Source organism: Tachyglossus aculeatus, chromosome 5 (genome assembly GCF_015852505.1).
Source record: "Tachyglossus aculeatus isolate mTacAcu1 chromosome 5, mTacAcu1.pri, whole genome shotgun sequence".
NCBI lineage: Eukaryota > Metazoa > Chordata > Mammalia > Monotremata > Tachyglossidae > Tachyglossus > Tachyglossus aculeatus.
Genome location: NC_052070.1, coordinates 65,199,698 through 65,219,050, shown reverse-complemented (window position 1 = coordinate 65,219,050; position 19,353 = coordinate 65,199,698). Strand labels below are relative to the sequence as shown.

General features: G+C 44.9%; 1 protein-coding gene and 1 non-coding gene across 2 annotated transcripts in view; both read left to right on the top strand.

The window, feature by feature from the left end:
- OTUD7A (OTU deubiquitinase 7A) overlaps window positions 1–19,353 on the top strand; it is a 203,784-nt gene that overhangs the window by 146,983 nt on the left and 37,448 nt on the right.
- LOC119929069 lies at window positions 5,632–5,769 on the top strand. The gene has a single exon (XR_005451213.1). It is a non-coding gene; the product is annotated as a small nucleolar RNA SNORA7 (small nucleolar RNA).

The window sequence follows — 19,353 nt, the reverse complement described above, 5'->3', positions numbered from 1 at the left end:
TGACTGCGGTATTTGCTAAGTACTTACTATGTACCAAGCACTGTACTAGGCTCTGGGGTGGATACAAGCAGATCAAGTTGGACACTGTCCTTGTCCCACATGGGGCTCCCAACATTAATCCCCATTTTACAGATGAGGTAATTGAGGCACAAAGAAGTTAAATGACTTGCCCAAGTTCACACAACAAGCAATTGGCAGAGTCAGGATTAGAACCTGTGCTAAGAAGGATCTCTTCCTTCCAGGCTCACTAATTTGGAGAGTTTGAATTTAATTTACATAATCACCAGTTCAGTGCAAATACCCTGGGGATGAATTTCCTCCAACTTGGAAATTGGGGGAGATCAGCAGATAATCTCATGCATAAAGCTCCTCGCACTTCAAATCTAACCTTCCATTCCAGCCTGCCATGAATCATCAAGTCCAATTAAACTTCTAGATTTACTTGCTTTCAAATCAGAATCAAACCTAACCCAGAATAGATCAAATTGAAATATACTGAGGTGAAAAACGAACACAAAACCCATGTGTTGACTTGTACTGGAGAAAATAGATTTGTTTTGCTGTGAGAGAAAAGGCCCTTCCTACTTCTATACTGTGAGCCCACTGTTGGGTAAAGGACCGTCTCTATATGTTGCCAACTTGTACTTCCCAAGTGCTTAGTACAGTGCTCTGCACACAGTAAGCACTCAATAAATACGACTGAATGAATGAATGAATAAAATGACAGAGCCTCCTGTCAGCAACAAGAGTGAGGCCTCAGTTATTCATTCATTTGATCATATTTATTGAGCGCTTACTGGGTGCAGAGCACTGTACTAAGCGCTTGGGAAGTACAATTCAGCAACAGATAGAAACAATCCCTGCTCATAATGGGCTCAAAGTCTAGAAGAGGGGAGGCAGACATCAAAACAAAAAAAACAAAAAACAGGCATATCTCTTGTGCTTTTTTACGAAGGATGAGGCCCAGTACTGGCCAAATGAACTTCACGCGGAGGTTAGAGCTGTACTTCAATCCACTTTTCTCTTGGCACATTCCTTTTTCACTGCAGCCTTCCAATAGTCCTCAAAAAACACAGTGCTGGAATGGCAGAACTGAAGCGGAGAGAACCAGCCTTGGGCCATGGGATCCCAAGCAACGGTAACGACAGAGCATGTTTTATATAATAGATAGAGCCCAGGCTGGGAGTCAGAAGATCATGGGTTCTAATCCCAGCTCTTCCACTTGTCTGCTATCTGGCCTTGGGCAAGCCACTTCACTGCTCTGTGCCTCAGTTACCTCATCTGTAAAATGGGGATTAAGACTGTGAGCTGCGTGTGAAACAGGGACCATGTCCAACCTGATAACTTTGTATGTACCCCAGTCCTTAGAACAGTGCTTGGCATATCATAAGTGCTTAACAACTACCATTATTATTATTGTTATGATTATCTTCAGGATGCATGGCCTTTTCCCCTGGCCATGAACGATCACCTTGGGAAATCAGTCCTCTCGTCCAGGTGACTAGGTGTCGGGGCCTGTCATCCGTTGCTACCTCATCACAGACCATCACCAGTCAGAAGCAGTGTGGCCTAGTGGAGAGAACACAGGCCTAGAAGTCAGAAGGACCTGAGTTCTAATCCAGACTCTGCTATTTGTCAGCTGTGTGACCTTGGGCAAGTTACTTCTGTACCTTAGCTACCTCACCTATAAAATGGAGATTAAGACTCCGATCCCCATTTCGGACATGGATTGTGTCCAATCTTATAAACTTGTATCTACCCCAGCACTTAGTACAGTGTCTGGCACATAGTAAGTGCTTTATCAAATATCAATAATATATTCAAAAGCCTTTGTGAAGTCGATGGCAAACTTGAACAGGCAGATCCATTGCCCAATTCTTTGGGGGCTGCCTTGTAGGAAAGATGATACCAAACGTGCCAGGGCCTCATCCTAAGTCACTTGGTTTTCAGGAAATATTATTTCTGCCAGCTGTCACCATGGAGGTTCAGCATTACTCTGGCTGGGTTCTAATCCCAGCTCCACCACTTGTCTTCTGGGTGACCTTCGACAAGTCACTTCACTTCTCTATGCCTCAGTTACCGTATCTGTAAAATGGGGATTAAGTCTTTGAGCCCCATGCGGGACAGGATTGTGTCCAATCTGACAACTCTGCATGCAGTGCTTTGTACAATGCTTGGCATCTAGTAAGTGCATAGCAAATGCCACAATTATTGATGATGATGAAGATGATTATTGTTAGAACCTCTCCAGCTGTGCCCGGGAGACATAGTTATTACCTGAAGCATGATTTCTCTTCCTTTGGTGCAGGTGGACAGCAGAGGCGTCTTTGAATTCCTGTAGCATGTCTTTTCATTTTCAGGTGACACACACCACATCAGGCAGCTTTTTGGAGCGCTTGTAGTCCTCATATTTCTACACCTCCACAGAAGTGCCAGATGGAACAGCAACTTTGGCTGTTTGAACTTTGATTTATCAATCAATCAATGGTGTTTATTGAGCACTTACTATGTGCAAAGCACTGTCCTAAACATTTGGGAGGAATAAAATGCAACAGAGTTAGCAGGCATGTTTCCCCGCCCACAACGATCTGATAGATGTACAGTTCGCGGTACCTCTAACACGGTTTGTGCGACGGTTAGTGGGAGGAATTCAAAAACCATTGATGGACATTTGAGAACTTTGTTGACCACCTGTCCAGGACTACAGCATGATTAGTCAGCTTGTCTTATACCGTCTAGTCATCTCCGAGCCATGGCAACTCCACGGACGTATCTCTCCCAGAACGTCCCACCTCCCTTGCGATCGTTCCTGCAGTGTATCCACTGAGTTTTCTTGGTAAAAATACGGAATGGTTTACCACTGCCTCCCTCTGCACAGTAAACTCGAGTCTCTGCTGTAGACTCTCTCCCGTGGGAATTTTGACTTGGAGCAGATAGCCTTCCACTCTGTAGCCACTTCCCAAGCTAGGAATGGAATGGCTGGGCCGCTGCTTGACTCTCCCTCCTGAAGTCGAGACTGGAAGAATACTGGAAACTCCCCAGGTGCGACCCTGAGAGGGGGATTAGTTAGCTAGTCGTGACTTATCAGGAGGCCTCCCCAGACTGAGCCCCTTCCTTCCTCTCCCCCTCGTCCCCCTCTCCATCCCCCCAATCTTATCTCCTTCCCTTCCCCACAGGTGCTGTACATATTTATTACTCTATTTATTCTACTTGTACATAGCTATTCTATTTATTTTATTTTGTTAGTATGTTTGGTTTTGTTCTCTGTCTCCCCCTTTTAGACTGTGAGCCCACTGTTGGGTAGGGACTGTCTCTATATGTTGCCAATTTGTACTTCCCAAGCTCTTAGTACAGTGCTCTGCACATAGTAAGCGCTCAATAAATGCGATTGATGATGATGATGACTTATCGGTATTCAGGATGGGATTATCCCCACTGATCCAGCAACAGCATGAAGCTTGAGAAACTTCTTGCTCGCTATGCTTTCAGCTTCTGCTTGGAATTTGTCAATTGGTACTCCCCAACACTTCCCCTTTCTCTTTGGTAGCCATGGCTTGTACTAGCTGCTTGGTATGGTGATAGGTCCCTCTTGTCAGCAGACATCCTGTCATTGACCACCGCCCCCCTCGCTTACCCTCGCTGTCATTTCTGTTAACCCAGTCATGGTGTTTTCTCTCGAAAAAGCCAAGGACATCTAAAACGGTAGTGGCTAGAGCACGGGCTAGCGAGTCAAAAGGTCATGGGTTCTAATTCCGGCTCTGCCACTTGTCTGCTGTGTGACCTTGGGCATGTCACTTTACTTCTCTGGGCCTCAGTTATCTCATATGTAAAATGGAGATTGAGACTGTGAGGCCCACATCGGACAGGGACTGTGTCCAACCCAATTTGCTTGTATCCATTCTAGTACTTGATATAGTGCTTGGCACACAGTAAGTACTTAACAAATGCCACAATTAGTATTATTATTATTATCCTTGAATTCCGACCATGACGTCTCAAGATCTGAGCTCTTAGAAGATGAGCGTGAGTCAGGAACCTAATCCATTCCATTAGCTAGATTGAGGTGTTGGGTAGCCAGAGCCAGATAATTATGGCGTTTTCTAAGAATTTACTATGCATCAAGCACTGTTCTAAGCACTGGTTAGAACACAAGGCACTGTACTAAGCCCTGGGGTAGATACAAGGTAATTGGGTTGGACACAGTCCCTATTCCACATAGGGCTCACAGTCTTACTCCCCATTTTACAGATGAGGGAACCGAGGCAAAGAGAAGTTAAGTGGCTTGCCCAAGATCATACAGCAGACAAGGGGCAGAGCAGAGGCTAGAACCCAAGAACACAAGAACAAGTTAATCAGGTTGGATATGGCCCTGTCCCACAGCGAGCTCACAATTTAAGTCAAATCTTGGATACTGAACCCCTTCATAGGTGGTCTGCATAGGCAATGCCTGCTCAATTCTCATTTTCCTGGCTACTAGATGATAGTCAGACATCATGAATATATCCCTCATAAAATATTCTCTCATTTTTTTATGGTATTTAAGTGCTTACTGTATGTCTGGCACTATCCTAAGCACTGGGGTAAATACTAACTAATTGGTTTGGACAGAGTCCGTGTCCCAAGTGAGACTCACAGTCTTAATCCTCATTTTACATATAAGGTAACTGAGACCCAGAGTAGTTAAGTGACTTGTCCAAGTTCCCCTATCCACTAAGCTCCACTGCTTCTCTTTCATGATGGTTTATGACAAAATAACCTATTATTATTAATAATAATAATAACAATTGTGGTATTGGTTATGTGCTTACTGTGTGCCAAGCACTGTACTAAGCCCTGGGATAGATACAAGGTAATTGGGTTGGACACAGTCCCTGTTCCACACTGGGCTCACAGTCTTACTCCCCATTTTACAGATGAGGGAACTGAGGCAAAGAGAAGTTAAGTGGCTTGCCCAAGATCATACAGCAGACAAGTGGCAGAGCAGAGGCTAGAACCCAAGTCCTGCTGCCTCCCAAACCTGTGCTGTATTTACTAGGCCACACTGCATCTCTTGTATGCCTCTCTTCTTCTAGATAGTATTAATAGTATTACTCTCTGTGTGCACAGTTTTGTACTAGGAGCTGAGAAAGCGTAAACAAGTGACAGTGTGGAAACACAGGTGTATCTGTGTGGTTTTGTTTTGAGCTGCCAGCTGGAACACAGTATTTGAACTAGCCGGCTGATTACTCGCAATTATTAAGAAGAAGAGTGCTTTAACTACGCCACGCCTACTTAAAACACTGGGCTGGACTTCTGAATGACAGTCATTAAAGTTGTGTAGAATAATGAACTCGTCCTTTGGCATGGTGGCATCATCTTGGCCTAGCTCCTCTGGTTGTTTCCTCTCGGGATTTGAACTGGTTGTTTGGAGAGGGAGGACTTGATCATAAGGCCAGTTAGTTTCAAGGGGTGGTTGTCTTGGTCTTAGCCATTATGCCTAGTCTCATGGGCCGTTCTGTGTGCTTGCACATGTGTGCTGTTATGTAAATATCTGTAATTTAATTAATAATAGTGTCAGTCTCCCCCTCTAGACTTAAAATTTGTTGTGGAAAGAGAATGTGTCTGCTTATTGTTAAAATGTACTCCTCCAGGCCCCTCTCAGGGTCGCACCTGGAGAGTTTCCAGTACTCTACTAGTCTCGACCACGGGAGAGAAATTCAAGCAGAGGCCTACCCATTCCATTCCTAGCTTGGGCAGTGGCTAGCGAGTGGAAGGCAATCTGCTCCAAGTCAAAACTCTCCTTTGCTGGGCAGTGGCAGCATGGGAGAGAGTCGAGGGTGGAGACATAAGCATACCGCCCGGAAGGAAGCAATGGTAAACCACTTCTGTGTTTTTACCAAGAAAACTGTATGGATACACTACCGGAACGATTGCAGATGGCGGGGGGTGTTGTGGGAGAGATGTGTCCGTGGTGTTGCTATGGTCGCAGACGGCTCGAGAGCATAAAAGAAGACGAGACTCTTCCAAGCTCATACTGCAATGCCTTGCACACAGTAAGTGCTCAGTAAATACGTTTGATTGATTAATTGATTAGCTAGCCACTGCTCTTGAAGAGGTTTGCTGATCCACCCGGCAACAACTTCTCCGAACTAGATTCATCAGGCAGCCATTTCTTACTCAGTGTTGTTCTGTCACAGTCAAGCCTAGCCAGCTCTCTGGTGATGATTGAGCTTCAATAAGTCAATCAATCAGTGGTATGTATTAAGCTCTTACTGCGTGCAGAGCACTGTGCTAAGAGCTTGGAAGACTTCGATATAACGGAATGGGTAGGCGTGATCCCTGTGCACAAAGAGAAGCAGCATGACAAAGTGGATAAAGCAGCGGCCTTGGAGTGAGAAGGTCATGGGTTGTTTTTTATGGCATTTATTACGTGCTTACTATGTGCAAAGCACTGTTCTAAGCGCTGAGGAGGTTACAAGGTGATCAGGTTGTCCCACATGGGGCTCACAGTCTTAACCCCCTTTTTTCAGATGAGGTAACTGAGGCACAGAGAAGTTAAGTGACTTGCCCAAAGTCACACAGCTGACAATTGGCAGAGCCGGGATTTGAACCCATGAACTCTGACTCCAAAGCCCGGGCTCTTTCCAGTGAGCCAAGCTGCTTCTAATGCCGACTGCACAACATGTCTGCTGCGTGACCTTGGACAAGTCACTTCACGTGTCTGTGCCTCAGTTTCCTCATCTGTAAAAATGGGGTTGAGACTGTGAGCCTCACGTGGGACAGGGACTGTGTCCAACCCAATTTGCTTGTGTCCACCCCAGCACTTAGTACAGTGCTTGGCATATAGTAAGGGCTTAACAAATACCACAGTGATTATTATTGTTATTATTAACGAGCTTATAGTCTAGAGGAGGAGAATGCTACATGGCATAGAAGATAGAGAATTGGCCTAGGAGTCAGAAGGTCATGGGTTCAAATTTCGGCTCTACCATTTGTCTGCTTTATGACCGTGGGGATTGAGCTTAGAACAGTGCCAGTGTTTAGAACAGTGCTTTGCACATAGTAAGCGCTTAACAAATACCATTATTATTATTATTATTATTATTATTATTATTATTAAGGCTGTGAGCCCCACATGGGACAGGGACTATGGCCAACCCAATTTGCTTTTATGCACCCCAGCGCTTAGTACAGTGCCTGGAACAAAGTAAGCGCTTAACAAATACCACAGTTATTATTAATTATAATTATCTGCCGGCCAATCAACATTCAATAAGCAAGACTTAGAGATTTGTTGGTTGATTTTGTGATGGGTGAGCAGGTGGCTGGGGTCTGGAAATGAGTCTGAGCTAAAGCAAGCCCATTTTTAGGTATTGTTTCCTCCCCATTCTCCAGATGGGAGAGTGCGATTCTATCCCTGCGGAGAGCCATTCTGTCACGTGAGAAGACTACACTTTGGGCAGTGATTGACCATCACTGCCACACTGCCCACCCAAAGGTTCATGATTAAGGGCCATCAGCAGCATGGCTTAGTGGATAGAGCACAGCCCTGGGAGTCAGGAGGTCATGGTTTCAAATCCCGGCTCCACCAGTTGTCGGCTGTATGACCTTGGGCAAGTCACTCCACTTCTCTGTGCCTCTGTTACCTCATTTGTAAAATGGGGATTGAGAATTTGAGCCCCACATGGGGCAGGGACTATGTCCAACCTGATTTGCTTGTATCCACCCCTGTGCTTAGTACAGTGTCTGGCATATAGTAAGCACTTAAAATACCATTATTATTATTATTATTATTATTAGCAGAGGCCTCGTCCTCCTGCCTCTTCCCTGCTTGGTCATCACAGGAGGAATTTTGTTGGGAAGACTTCACGACAAAGCCTGCATGAAGAAAATGACAGCAGTCACAGTGGTTTGAGAAACACCCCTCACACTGCCTCCTTCTTACCAGCCGTGTTCACAGTGAGGCAAAGAGAAGTGGTGTTTCTTAATGGATAAGAGCATGGGCCTAGAAGTCGGTAGGATCTGGGCTCAAATTCCAGCTCCGCCACCTATCTGCTGCGTGACCTTGGGCAAGTCACTGAACTTCTCTGGGCCTCAGTTCCCTCATCTGAATGGGGATTCAGACTGTGAGCCCCACCCGGGACAGGGACTGTGTCCAACCTGATTAACTTGTATCTACCCCAGAGCTTCCCCTCTTAGGGTCATCATCAATCGTATTTACTGAGCACTTACTGTGTGCAGAGCACTGTACTAAGTGCTTGGGAAGTACAAGTTGGCAACATAAAGAGACAGTCCCTACCCAACAGTGGGCTCACAGTCTAAAAAGTCACACCTGAAGAGTTTCCAGTACTCTACCAGTTTCAACTTTGGGAGGGAGAGTCAAGCAGAGGCCTACCCATTCCATTCTTGGCTTGGGCAGTGTCTAGCGAGTGGAAGGCAGTCTGCTACAAGTCCAAACTCACCCGTGCTGGGCAGCAGTGGCATTCATTCAATCATATTTATTGAGAGCTTACTGTGTGCAGAGCACTGTACTAAGCGCATGGCAAAGAGTCGAGGGTGGGGACTCAAGTTTACTGGGCAGATGAAGGCAATGGTAAACCTCTTCCATATTTTTACCAAGAAAACGCTACGGATCCACTACCAGAATGATTGCAGATGGAAGTGGGGCGTTCTGGAAGAGATGTGTCCATGGCATCGCTATGGGTCGGACATGACTCATCAGCAATCATATTTATTGAGCGCTTACTATGTGCAGAGCACTGTACTAAGCGCTTGGGAAGTACAAATTGGCAACATATAGAGACAGTCCCTACCCAACAGTGGGATCACAGTCTAAAAGAGTGGGCTCACAGTCTAAAAGACAGCATAAGACAACAACAATTGGGAAAAGTATCTCCTTCACAACAAAAAAGGTGTGCTGATCACCGAGAAACTCTAGGAGTTGTGAACTCTAAAAATGCAAATGCTACAGTACAGTAATGTACAGATGTGTCCTTGACGTCGCTATGGGTCGGAGATGACTCGACGGCATAGGACAAGATCCCAGTGCTTAGTTCAGAGCCTGGCACATATTAAATGCTCAACAAATACCGTTAAAAAAAACCCCCAAAACATAGAGCCACAAGCCAGTAGTGGGACAAGGGTTACAGCACAATTTAAAGTGCACACAACAGCTCCACATGCAAGATCTATTCACAGCCTTAGCGACTTAGTGATAGTTGTGCTATGGACACTTCGAACCAGCAGTCAATCAGTCAGTAGTATTTATTGAGCACTTACTGTGTGCAGAGCACTGTACTAAGCGCTTAGATGAGTGCAACATAATAATATAACAGATACTTTCCCTGCCGACAACAAGCTTATAGGGGGAGACAGATTTGAATATAAAGAAGTGAAATTACAGCTATGAACATAAGTGGTATGTTGACCACATTAGCCAACTCTTTTTCTGGGTTTCTGCTGAATCTGTCCAACACGCAAGACACTTCTAGGCAGTTGTTCCACCACAAACCTTCTCCAGCAATGACAGACCCCTAGCAAACATTCCCCTGATTCTAGCGATGCCTTCTCCTTCCACTCCCCCCACAATCCCCATGATGAGCTGTAGATTGGATTTTGATAAAGGGGGAATTCCTGGAATGATCCCATGGAAAGCAGCTTGGCCTAGTGAAAAGAGGTCAGGCTTGGGAGTCAGAGGACCTGGGTTTGAAGCCCAGCTCTTCCCATTGCCTGCCGTGTGACCGTAAGCAAATCATTTTACTTCTCTCTGCCTCCATTTTCTCATCTGTAAAATGGGGGTTCAAAACCTGTTGTCTCTCCTACGTAGATTGTGAGCCCCGTGTGGGGCAGGGTCTGTTCTGACCTAATTAACTTGTATGTACCCCAGCATTGAGAACACAAATAGTAAGATCTGAACAAATACCATAAATAATAATAATGATAATAGAATAAAAGTAATGATAATACATGATTAACATCAAATGAAAAGCACTAGGGTATGATTCGTTGAAAGTCATCCGACACATGGAACTATCGGAAAAAGCTACATGAAAATACTGCCTCATCCAAAACAAATGAGAGGCTTTATGATCTTTGGTTTTATAACATCTTGCCAGAAGATAACAGTACTTCAAAGTCAGTGAAATGTAGATGACTAACCCTGGCTTTTGTCTGACAGAGTCCATTTTGGAGAGGAGAAATAATCTCATGGGTGAAGAATAAAAGTGATGTCACAAATTTCCCATGCATGAAAAGAGCATTTATTTTAGGCTTGGGATAATTTTCAAGCTACTAAGTATTAGAAAGAAGCCTGAGACAGTCTATCAATAGTATTTATTGAGCACTTTCTGTGTGAAAAACACCGTACTAAGCTCTTGGGACAGTACAGTATAACAGAGTTGATAAACGAGTTCCCTGCCTAAAAGGAGCTTTCTGTCTAGCTTTACCATTCAGTCTTTGTGTCTAATAAATATTCTGAAGGACTACAAAGTGGTTCATTCAATTGTTCATAATAATAATGATAATAATTGTGGTATTTGTTAAGTGCTTATTTTGTAATATGTTCTGGGCTAGATACTAGATAATCAGATGGGACACAGTCCCTGTCCAGACTGTAAGCCCATTGTTGGGTAGGGACCGTTTCCATATGTTGCCGATTTGTACTTTCCAAGTGCTTAGTACAGTGCTTTGTACACAGTAAGCGCTAATAAATACGATTGAATGAAAGATAAGGCTTATAGTCTGAGTAGGAGGAAGAACTAGTATTGAATCCCCTTTTTACAGACAAGAAAACTGAACCATAAGTGTTTTGCCCAAGGTCACACTGCAGACAAATGGCAGATCCAGGCTTGTACTTCCCAAGTGCTTAGTACAGTGCTCTGCACACAGTAAGCGCTCAATAAATACGATTGAATGAATGAATCCAGGATTAGAACCCAAATCCTCTGAGCCCAGGCTCTTTTCACAAGGACATGCTGCTTCACTTTTTACAACAACAGACAGCAAGAAAATAGAATGTCCTGCCATGCCTTTCCTAGAGGCAGGAATGGGTTTAGTGGAAAATGCAAGGGACTGGGTGACAGGAAACCTGGCTTCTGGTCCTAGGTATGCCACTTGCCTGCTTGATTGCTTTCCCTCTCCATCCAAACTGCTGCTATACTCATCCAAACTGTTGCTATACACATCCAAGCACATATCCTATCACGCTTTGACTACTGCATCTGCTGACCTTCCGGCCTTCGGTCTCTCTCCACTCCAGTCCATACTTCACCCTGCCGCACAGATTATTTTTCAAGAAAAGCATTCAGTCCATGTCTTCCCCCATCCTCAAGAACCACCAATGGCTAGCCATCCACCTCCACATCAAACAGAAGCTCTTTACCATTGGCTTTAAAGCACTTAATCAGCTCACCCCCTCCTGCCTCACCTCACTAATCTCCTTCTACAGCTCAGCCCACCCACTCGGCTCTTCTAGCACCAGTTTACTCACTGTGCCCCAATCTTGTCTTTCTCAGCACTGACCCTTTATCCACATCGTCCCCCTATTCTGGAACTCCCTTCCCCTCCAGATGTGCCAGACCACCACACTCTCCACCTTCAAAGCATCATTAAGGTCACATCTCCTCCATGAAATCTTCTCCGATAAAGGCCTCTTTTCCCCACCTCACTCTCCCTTATGTGTTGTCTATGCCCTTGTATCTACAATCCTCACCTCAACCTCACAACACTTAGGTACGTATCTTTAAATTATGCAGAATACATTACTGATCTATATTAATGTCTATCTCCCCTTCTAGACTGTAAGTTCCTTAGGGGAATGTATCTGCTAATTCTGTTATACTCTTCTAAACGCTTAGTATGGTACTTTGAACAATTCATTCATTCAATCATTAGTTCATTCAATCGTATTTATTTAGTGCTTACTGTATGCAGAGCACTGTACTAAGCGCTTGAGAAGTACAAGTTGGCAACATATAGAGACGGTCACTTACTGTGTGCAGAGCACCATATTAAGCGCTTGGAAAATACAATTCAGCAAGAAATGGGGACAATACATACAGTGGGCACACAGACTAGAAGCGGGGAGACAAGCAGCAAAACAAGTACACAAGCATTGATAGCATCAAGATCAGTAAATGGAATTATAGATATATTCACATCATTAATATAAATGTAATTATAAATATGTACATCTATACACAAGGTTCTGTTGGGGGGAAGGGGGTAATAATAATAATAATGATAGCATTTATTAAGCGCTTACTATGTCCACTGTTCTAAGCACTGGGGAGGTTAAAACAAGGTGATCAGGTTGTCCCATGTCCCACAGTCTTAATCCCCATTTGACAGATGAGGCAACTGAGGCCCAGAGAAGTTAAGTGACTTGCCCAAAGTCACACAGCTGATAAGTGGTGGAGCCAGGATTTGAACCCATGACCTCTGACTCCAAAGCCCGGGCTCTTTCTACTGAGCCACGCTGCTTTTAGAGCAAAGGGAGTGAGTCAGGGTGATGGGGAGGGGAGGGGCAGCAGAGGAAAAGGAGGGCTTAGTCTGGGACAGTAAGTGCTCAATAAGTGCTCGATTAATATTATTGATTCATTGATTGAGTAACTGAAATAGGCAATAATATAAAAATATTGGGAAGGGGTCTACTGACTCTATTATATTCTCCCAAACACTTAGTACAGTGCTCTGCACACAGTAAACACTCAATAAGTATGATTGATTGATTGAAGTGCTATATGCCAAGCACTATGCTAAGCACTGGGTAGATACAAGAAAATCAGGTCCCTCATGGGACTCACAGTCAAAGTAGGAGGGAGAACAGGTATTGAATCTACAACTTGCAGATACAGGAAATTCATTCATTCAATCATATTTATTGAGTGCTTACTGTGTGCAGAGCACTGTACTAAGCACTTAGGAAGTACAAGTTGGTAACATCAAGAGAGAGTCTCTACCCAACAGTGGGCTCACAGTCTAGAAGGGGGAGACAGACAACAAAACATATTAACAAAATAGAATAAATAGAATAAATATGCACAAGTAAAATAGAGTAATAAATATGTACAAACATATATACATATATACAGGAAATGACTTGCCCAAGGTCATACAGCAGACAAATGATGTAGCTGGGATTAGAACCCAGTCCCTTCGACTCCCAGGACTGTGCTCTTAACTTCTCTGTGCCTCAGTTATCTCATCTGTAAAATAGGGATAAAGACTGTAAGCCTCATGTGGGACATGGACCTGATTAGCTTGTGTCGACCCCAGTGCTTAGTACAGTGCCTGGCACATAGTAAGTGCTTAGCAGATACCATGAGAAAAGAGGAGTCCTCTCCGTGCAAAAAACTGCTTTGACATTACTCCTCTTGAGACACCTTACAAGGCAAATCTGCAGAGGCATTCCTCGCAAAGTCTCTATTAGGAAGGACGGAGGAAGATTTTCCGATCCTATTTTTAAACTGAAATGCAGCCCCATGAGCTAGTCAGAGATGTGGGTTGAGATTCTAGATGCTGCTCGTCTCTCTCTGACTCAGTTGCAGAGGAGGAGAAAGGAGCTTCTGGGGAAGTGTAACCTCATAATAATAACTGTGGGATTCGTTAAGCACTAACTAGGTGCCAATCATCATCATCAATCGTATTTATTGAGTGCTTACTATGTGCAGAGCACTGTACTAAGCGCTTGGGAAGTACAAATTGGCAATATATAGAGACAGTCCCTACCCAACAGTGGGCTCACAGTCTAAAAGGGGGAGACAGAGAACAAAACCAAACATACTAACAAAATAAAATAAATCACTTTTTTAAGCGCTGGGGTAGATGCGGCTGAATCAGGTTGGACACGGTCTCTATCCCACATGGGGCTCCCAGTCTAAGAGAAGCAGCGTGGCTCAGTGGAAAAGAGCCCGGGCTTTGGAGTCAAAGGTCATGGGTTCAAATCCCGGCTCCGCCAATTAGCTGTGTGACTTTGGGCAAGTCACTTCACTTCTCTGGGCCTCCGTTACCTCATCTGTAAAATGGGGGTGAAGACTGTGAGCCCCCTGCGGGACAATCTGATTACCTTGTAACCTCCCCAGTGCTTAGAACAGTGCTTTGCACATAGTAAGCACTTAATAAATGCCATCATTATTATTAAGAGGGAGGGAGAAAATATATTGAATTCCGTGGCTCAGTGGGAAAGAGCCCGGGCTTTGGAGTCAAAGGTCATGGGTTCAAATCCCGGCTCCTCCAGTTGTCAGCTGTGTGACTTTGGGCAAGTCACTTCACTTCTCTGGGCCTCAGTTCCCTCATCTGTAAAATGGGGATGAAGATTGTGAGCCCCCCTCGGGACAATCTGATTACCTTGTAACCTCTGCAGTGCTTGGAACAGTGCTTTGCACATAGTAAGCACTTAATAAATGCCATTATTATTATTATTATTAAGAGGGAGGGAGAAAATGTATTGAATTCATATTTTACAGTTGAGAAAACTGAAGCATGGAGAAGTGAAGGGACTTGGCCAAGGTCACACAGCAGGCAAGTGACAAAGCTGATTAGAACCCAACAGTGTGGCCTAGGGGAAAAAACGGGCCTGAGTTCTCATCCTGGCTCTGCCACTGCTGTGTGATCTTAGGCGAGTTACTTAACTCCTCTGTGTTTCTTCTTCTATGAAGTGGGGATAGAATATCCATTCTCCCTTCTCCTTAGACTGTGAGCTGACATGATGGCCCTGTATTTACCCCAGCACTTAGAATTGTATGTGGCACATGGTAAGCATTTATCAAATACCACAGTTCTTATTATTCGGGCTCTGACTCCCAGGGTCCTTCCACTAGGCCATGTAGCCTTTTTTATTTTTTGTTGGAATAACTCAGAGACAACATCACTAGGTTCAGCGCTTCTTTAATGGTCGCATAAAGCTTGTATATAGCAACAGCGTGGCTCAGTGGAAAGAGCCTGGGGTTGGGAGTCAGAGGTCATGGGTTCTAATCCCGGCTCCGCCACTTGTCAGCTATGTGACTTTGGGCAAGTCACAACTTCTCCGTGCCTCAGTTACCTCATCTGCAAAATGGGGATTAAGACTGTGAGCCCCATGTGGGACAACCTGATTACTTTGTATCCCCCCGCAGTGCTTAGAACAGTGCTTGGCACGTAGTCAGTGCTTAACAAATGCCATCATTATTATTATAGTATGTCAATTCATCAAATAGTATTTATTGAGCGCTTACTGGAAGCAGAGCACTGAACTAAGTGCTCAGGAGACTTGACAGATAGATTATCTGCCCACAAGGAGTCTAGAGGGGGAGACAGACATCAAATTACTGATATATTTGTAAGTCGTGTGGGGCTGAGAGTAGAGTGAATACAGGGTACAAATCCAAGAACAAGGGTGATCCAGAAAGGAATCAATCAATCAATCAATCAATTGTATTTATTGAGTGCTTACTGTGTGCAGAGCACTGTACTAAGCGCTTGGGAAGTACAAGTTGGCAACATATAGAGACAGTCCCTACCCAAGAGTGGGCTCAAGGTGGGAGGGGACATGCGTTCAGGTTGGGAAAAGGCCTCTTGGAGGAGTTTTGATTTAAATAAGGCTAAGACGGTGAGGAGAGTGATAGTCTGTCAGATATGAAGGGGGAGGGAGTTCCGGGCCAGAGAAGGGGACGTGGTGAAGGTGGAGGTTAGAGTATCATCGAAAAGAAAGACTTTTGAAAGGTCGCCAAAGTCTGCAAGAATCCAGTCCAATGTATTAGAGCAGGTGGTCAGGACTGTGCCTGACAGGAATGAGGAAACTTGTTGAAGGAGAATTATCAAAAGCAAAGAAGTATCAATTGTTAAAAACAACATGAATGGGTGAACTTCTAATCATAATAATAATAATAATGATAGCATTTATTAAGCGCTTACTGTGTGCAAAGCACTGTTCTAAGCGCTGGGGAGGTTACACTGTGATCAGGTTGTCCCACATGGGGCTCACAGTCTTAATCCCCAATTTACAGACGGTAACTGAGGCTGTGAGCCTCACTGTTGGGTAGGGACTGTCTCTATATGTTGCCAACTTGTACTTCCCGAGCGCTTAGTACAGTGCTCTGCACACAGTAAGCGCTCAATAAATACGATTGATGATGATGATGAGGCACAGAGAAGTTAAATGACTTGCCCAAAGTCACCCAGCTGACAAGTGGCGGAGCTGGGATTTGAACCCATGACCTCTGACACCAAAGCCTGTGCTCTTTCCACTGAGCCACGCTGCTTCGTAAATTCAGCTGGTGAAACTTGAGTGACTTTATAGCCTGTTGTTGGCCCAGGAAAGAGCGAAGCTCCTTGTGGGCAGGGAACATGTCTACCAACGTTGTTACGTTATATCAGTCAATCAGTGGCATTTATTGAGCTCTTACCGTGTGCAGAGCATTATACTAAGCGCCTGAGTACAATGTAACAGACATATTGCAGTGAGGAGGGGTGCCCCGGGCTCCCGTGGGACTGGCAAATGGGGGAGTGGACTGGCCCGCAGACACCGGTCCCTCCGGCTCTGACCATACGGCCGGAGCTCACGGCAGGAGCATCGCCTTTGGGGATGCTCTGGCTTGCTGCTGACGGGCTGGCCCCGTCGGACTCGGTGTGACAACATTCACACTGATGATACACTTTGGCATCATCATCAATCGTATTTATTGAGCGCTTACTGTGTGCAGAGCACTGTACTAAGCGCTTGGAAAGTACAAATTGGCAACATATAGAGACAGTCCCTACCCAACAGTGGGCTCACAGTCTGGCATCCCTGGATGTTGTCATATCCGTGGATCAAAACACACACAAAAACACACAAAAACAGAGAAGCAACGTGGCTCAGTGGGCAGAGCCCGGGCTTTGGAGTCAGAGGTCATGGGTTCAAATCCCGGCTCCGCCACATGTCTGCTGTGTGACCTTGGGCAAGTCACTTCACTTCTCTGTGCCTCAGTTACCTCATCTGGAAAATGGGGATTAAGACTGTGAGCCCCCCGTGGGACAACCTGACCCCCTTGTAACCTCCCCAGCGCTTAGAACAGTGCTTTGCACATGGTAAGCGCTTAATAAATGCCATTATTATTATTATTATTCTCTGAACCTCAGTTCCCTCATCTGTAAAATGAGGATCAAGACTGTGAGCCCCACGTGGGACAACCTGCTCACCTTGTATCCCCCCAGCAATTAGAACAGTGCTTTGCACATAGTAAGCGCTTAACAAATGCCGACATTATTATTATTCTTATCATTATTATATTATATTCACTGGAGACACAGTTTAGCCGATTCACTTTGACACTTCTCCATCAGGCCGATTTCTGGATCTCCACTTTCCAAGCAGCCCCTCCGCAGCTAACCTCCAGGCTAACATGCCAGGAAGGGGGGTTGGCAGTGAGTATTCTTTAAACAAAACAACAACAAAAAAAAACCTCTTCCATCTACATTTTTATGGTATTTGTTAAGCATTTACTATGTGCCAAGCGCTGGGTAGATACAAGCCAACCAGGTTGGACAGTCTCCCAAGTACTTAGAGCAGTGCTCTGTGTTGAGTAAGCACTCAGTAAATACCATTGATTGATCAAATGACCTGAATTCTCATCCTGATTGAGAAGCAGCATGGCTCACTGGAAAGAGCTCGGGCTTTGGAGTCAGAGGTCATGGGTTCAAATCCCGGCTCTGCCAATTGTCAGCTGTGTGACTTTGGGTAAGTCACTTCACTTCTCTGGGCCCCAGTTACCTCATCTGTCAAATGGGGATTAAGACTGTGAGCCCCCGTGGACAACCTGATCACCTTGTAACCTCCCCAGCACTTAGAACAGTGCTTTGCACATAGTAAGTGCTTAATAAATGCCATTATTATTATTATTTTTATTAATATTAAAAAGTAAGCTACACCTAGACTGTCAGCTCCTTGTGGGTGGGAACATGTCTACCCACTCTGCTGTATTTTACTTTCCTGAGCACTTAGTACAGTGCTCTGCACACAGTAAACGCTCATTAAATACCACGGATTGAAGTCTTAGCACGTCTCCCGGACCATGCCATCAGTGACAAAGTTGTCTGACCCAAGAACCACCCAGGGAATTCTGTAAGGTGACTAGGTCCAACAGGAAGTAATCAATCAATATTATTTTTTGAGTGCTTACCACGTGCAGAGCACTGTACTAAATACTTAGAGAGTACAATACAACAGAGTCAGTGGACTTGTTCCCTGCCTACAATGAGCTTACAGGATAAATCCTGAAAAATAGCTGATTATGGGGGTCAGGGAAAGCTTGTGAACTTGGTTATCTCATTGCTGACTTCCAGCCCACATCCTCCCCGCCACCTCCTTCCTCCTGTCCCAAAGACAGTTACTCCCCACTCCTGCAAAGCCTTATTGATAATAATAATAATAATGTTGGTATTTGTTAAGCGTTTACTATGTGCAAAGCACTGTTCTAGGCGCTGGATGCCACATCCCCTCCAAGAAGCCTTCCCTGATTCACCCTCTTTTCGTTTTCTTCAACTCCCTTCTGAGTCTAGCTCCCATTATTCACTCATTCATTCAATCGTATTTATTGAGCACTTACTGTGTGCAGACCACTGTACTAAGCTCTTGGGAAGTACAAGTTATTCATCCCCCAACATTTATGCACAAACCTGTAATTTCTGCATATGCTTGTCTGTCTCCCCCTCTCGACGGTAAGCTTGTTGTGGGCAGGGAATGGGTCTGCTATATTGTACTCTCCCACATGCTCACTAAACACAGTGCTCGGCAAATAGTAAACGCTCAGTAAATACGATTTGATTGACTACCATGCGCTTTCACTTGGTGGGGAAGTGTCAAAGTGAATCGACTAAACTGTGTCTCCAGGGACTGTTGTCGGTTATATTGTACTCGGGCGCTCAGTACAGTGCTCTGCACACAGTAAGAGCTCAATAAATGCCCCTGATTGACAGATTGATGTAACATAATAGAGTTGGTTGACATGTTCCCTGTCCACTGCTGCAATGACTGCTGTTGTAACTAGGTCCTCAGCGTGATCATTTTTCCATGGGCACTGTAGTGTGCTGCGCCCCTAGTTATTATTATTTCTAGTTTACCTGTTGCACTCTTTGCCCCAGCAGGCACGTGGCAAGCAGGGATGAAAAAGGGCAAGTGGCTCTGGGCAAGCCACGAGTCCTGGAATCGATTCCTCCTCCTCCCAGCGTCTCATCCTGGCGGGGCAAGTCTAAGTCTCGTCCAATCAATCAATGGAACTTATCATCATCATCATCAATCATATTTATTGAGCGCTTACTATGTGCAGAGCACTGTACTAAGCGCTTGGGAAGTACAAATTGGCAACATATAGAGACAGTCCCTACCCAACAGTGGGCTCACAGTCTAAAAGGAGGAGA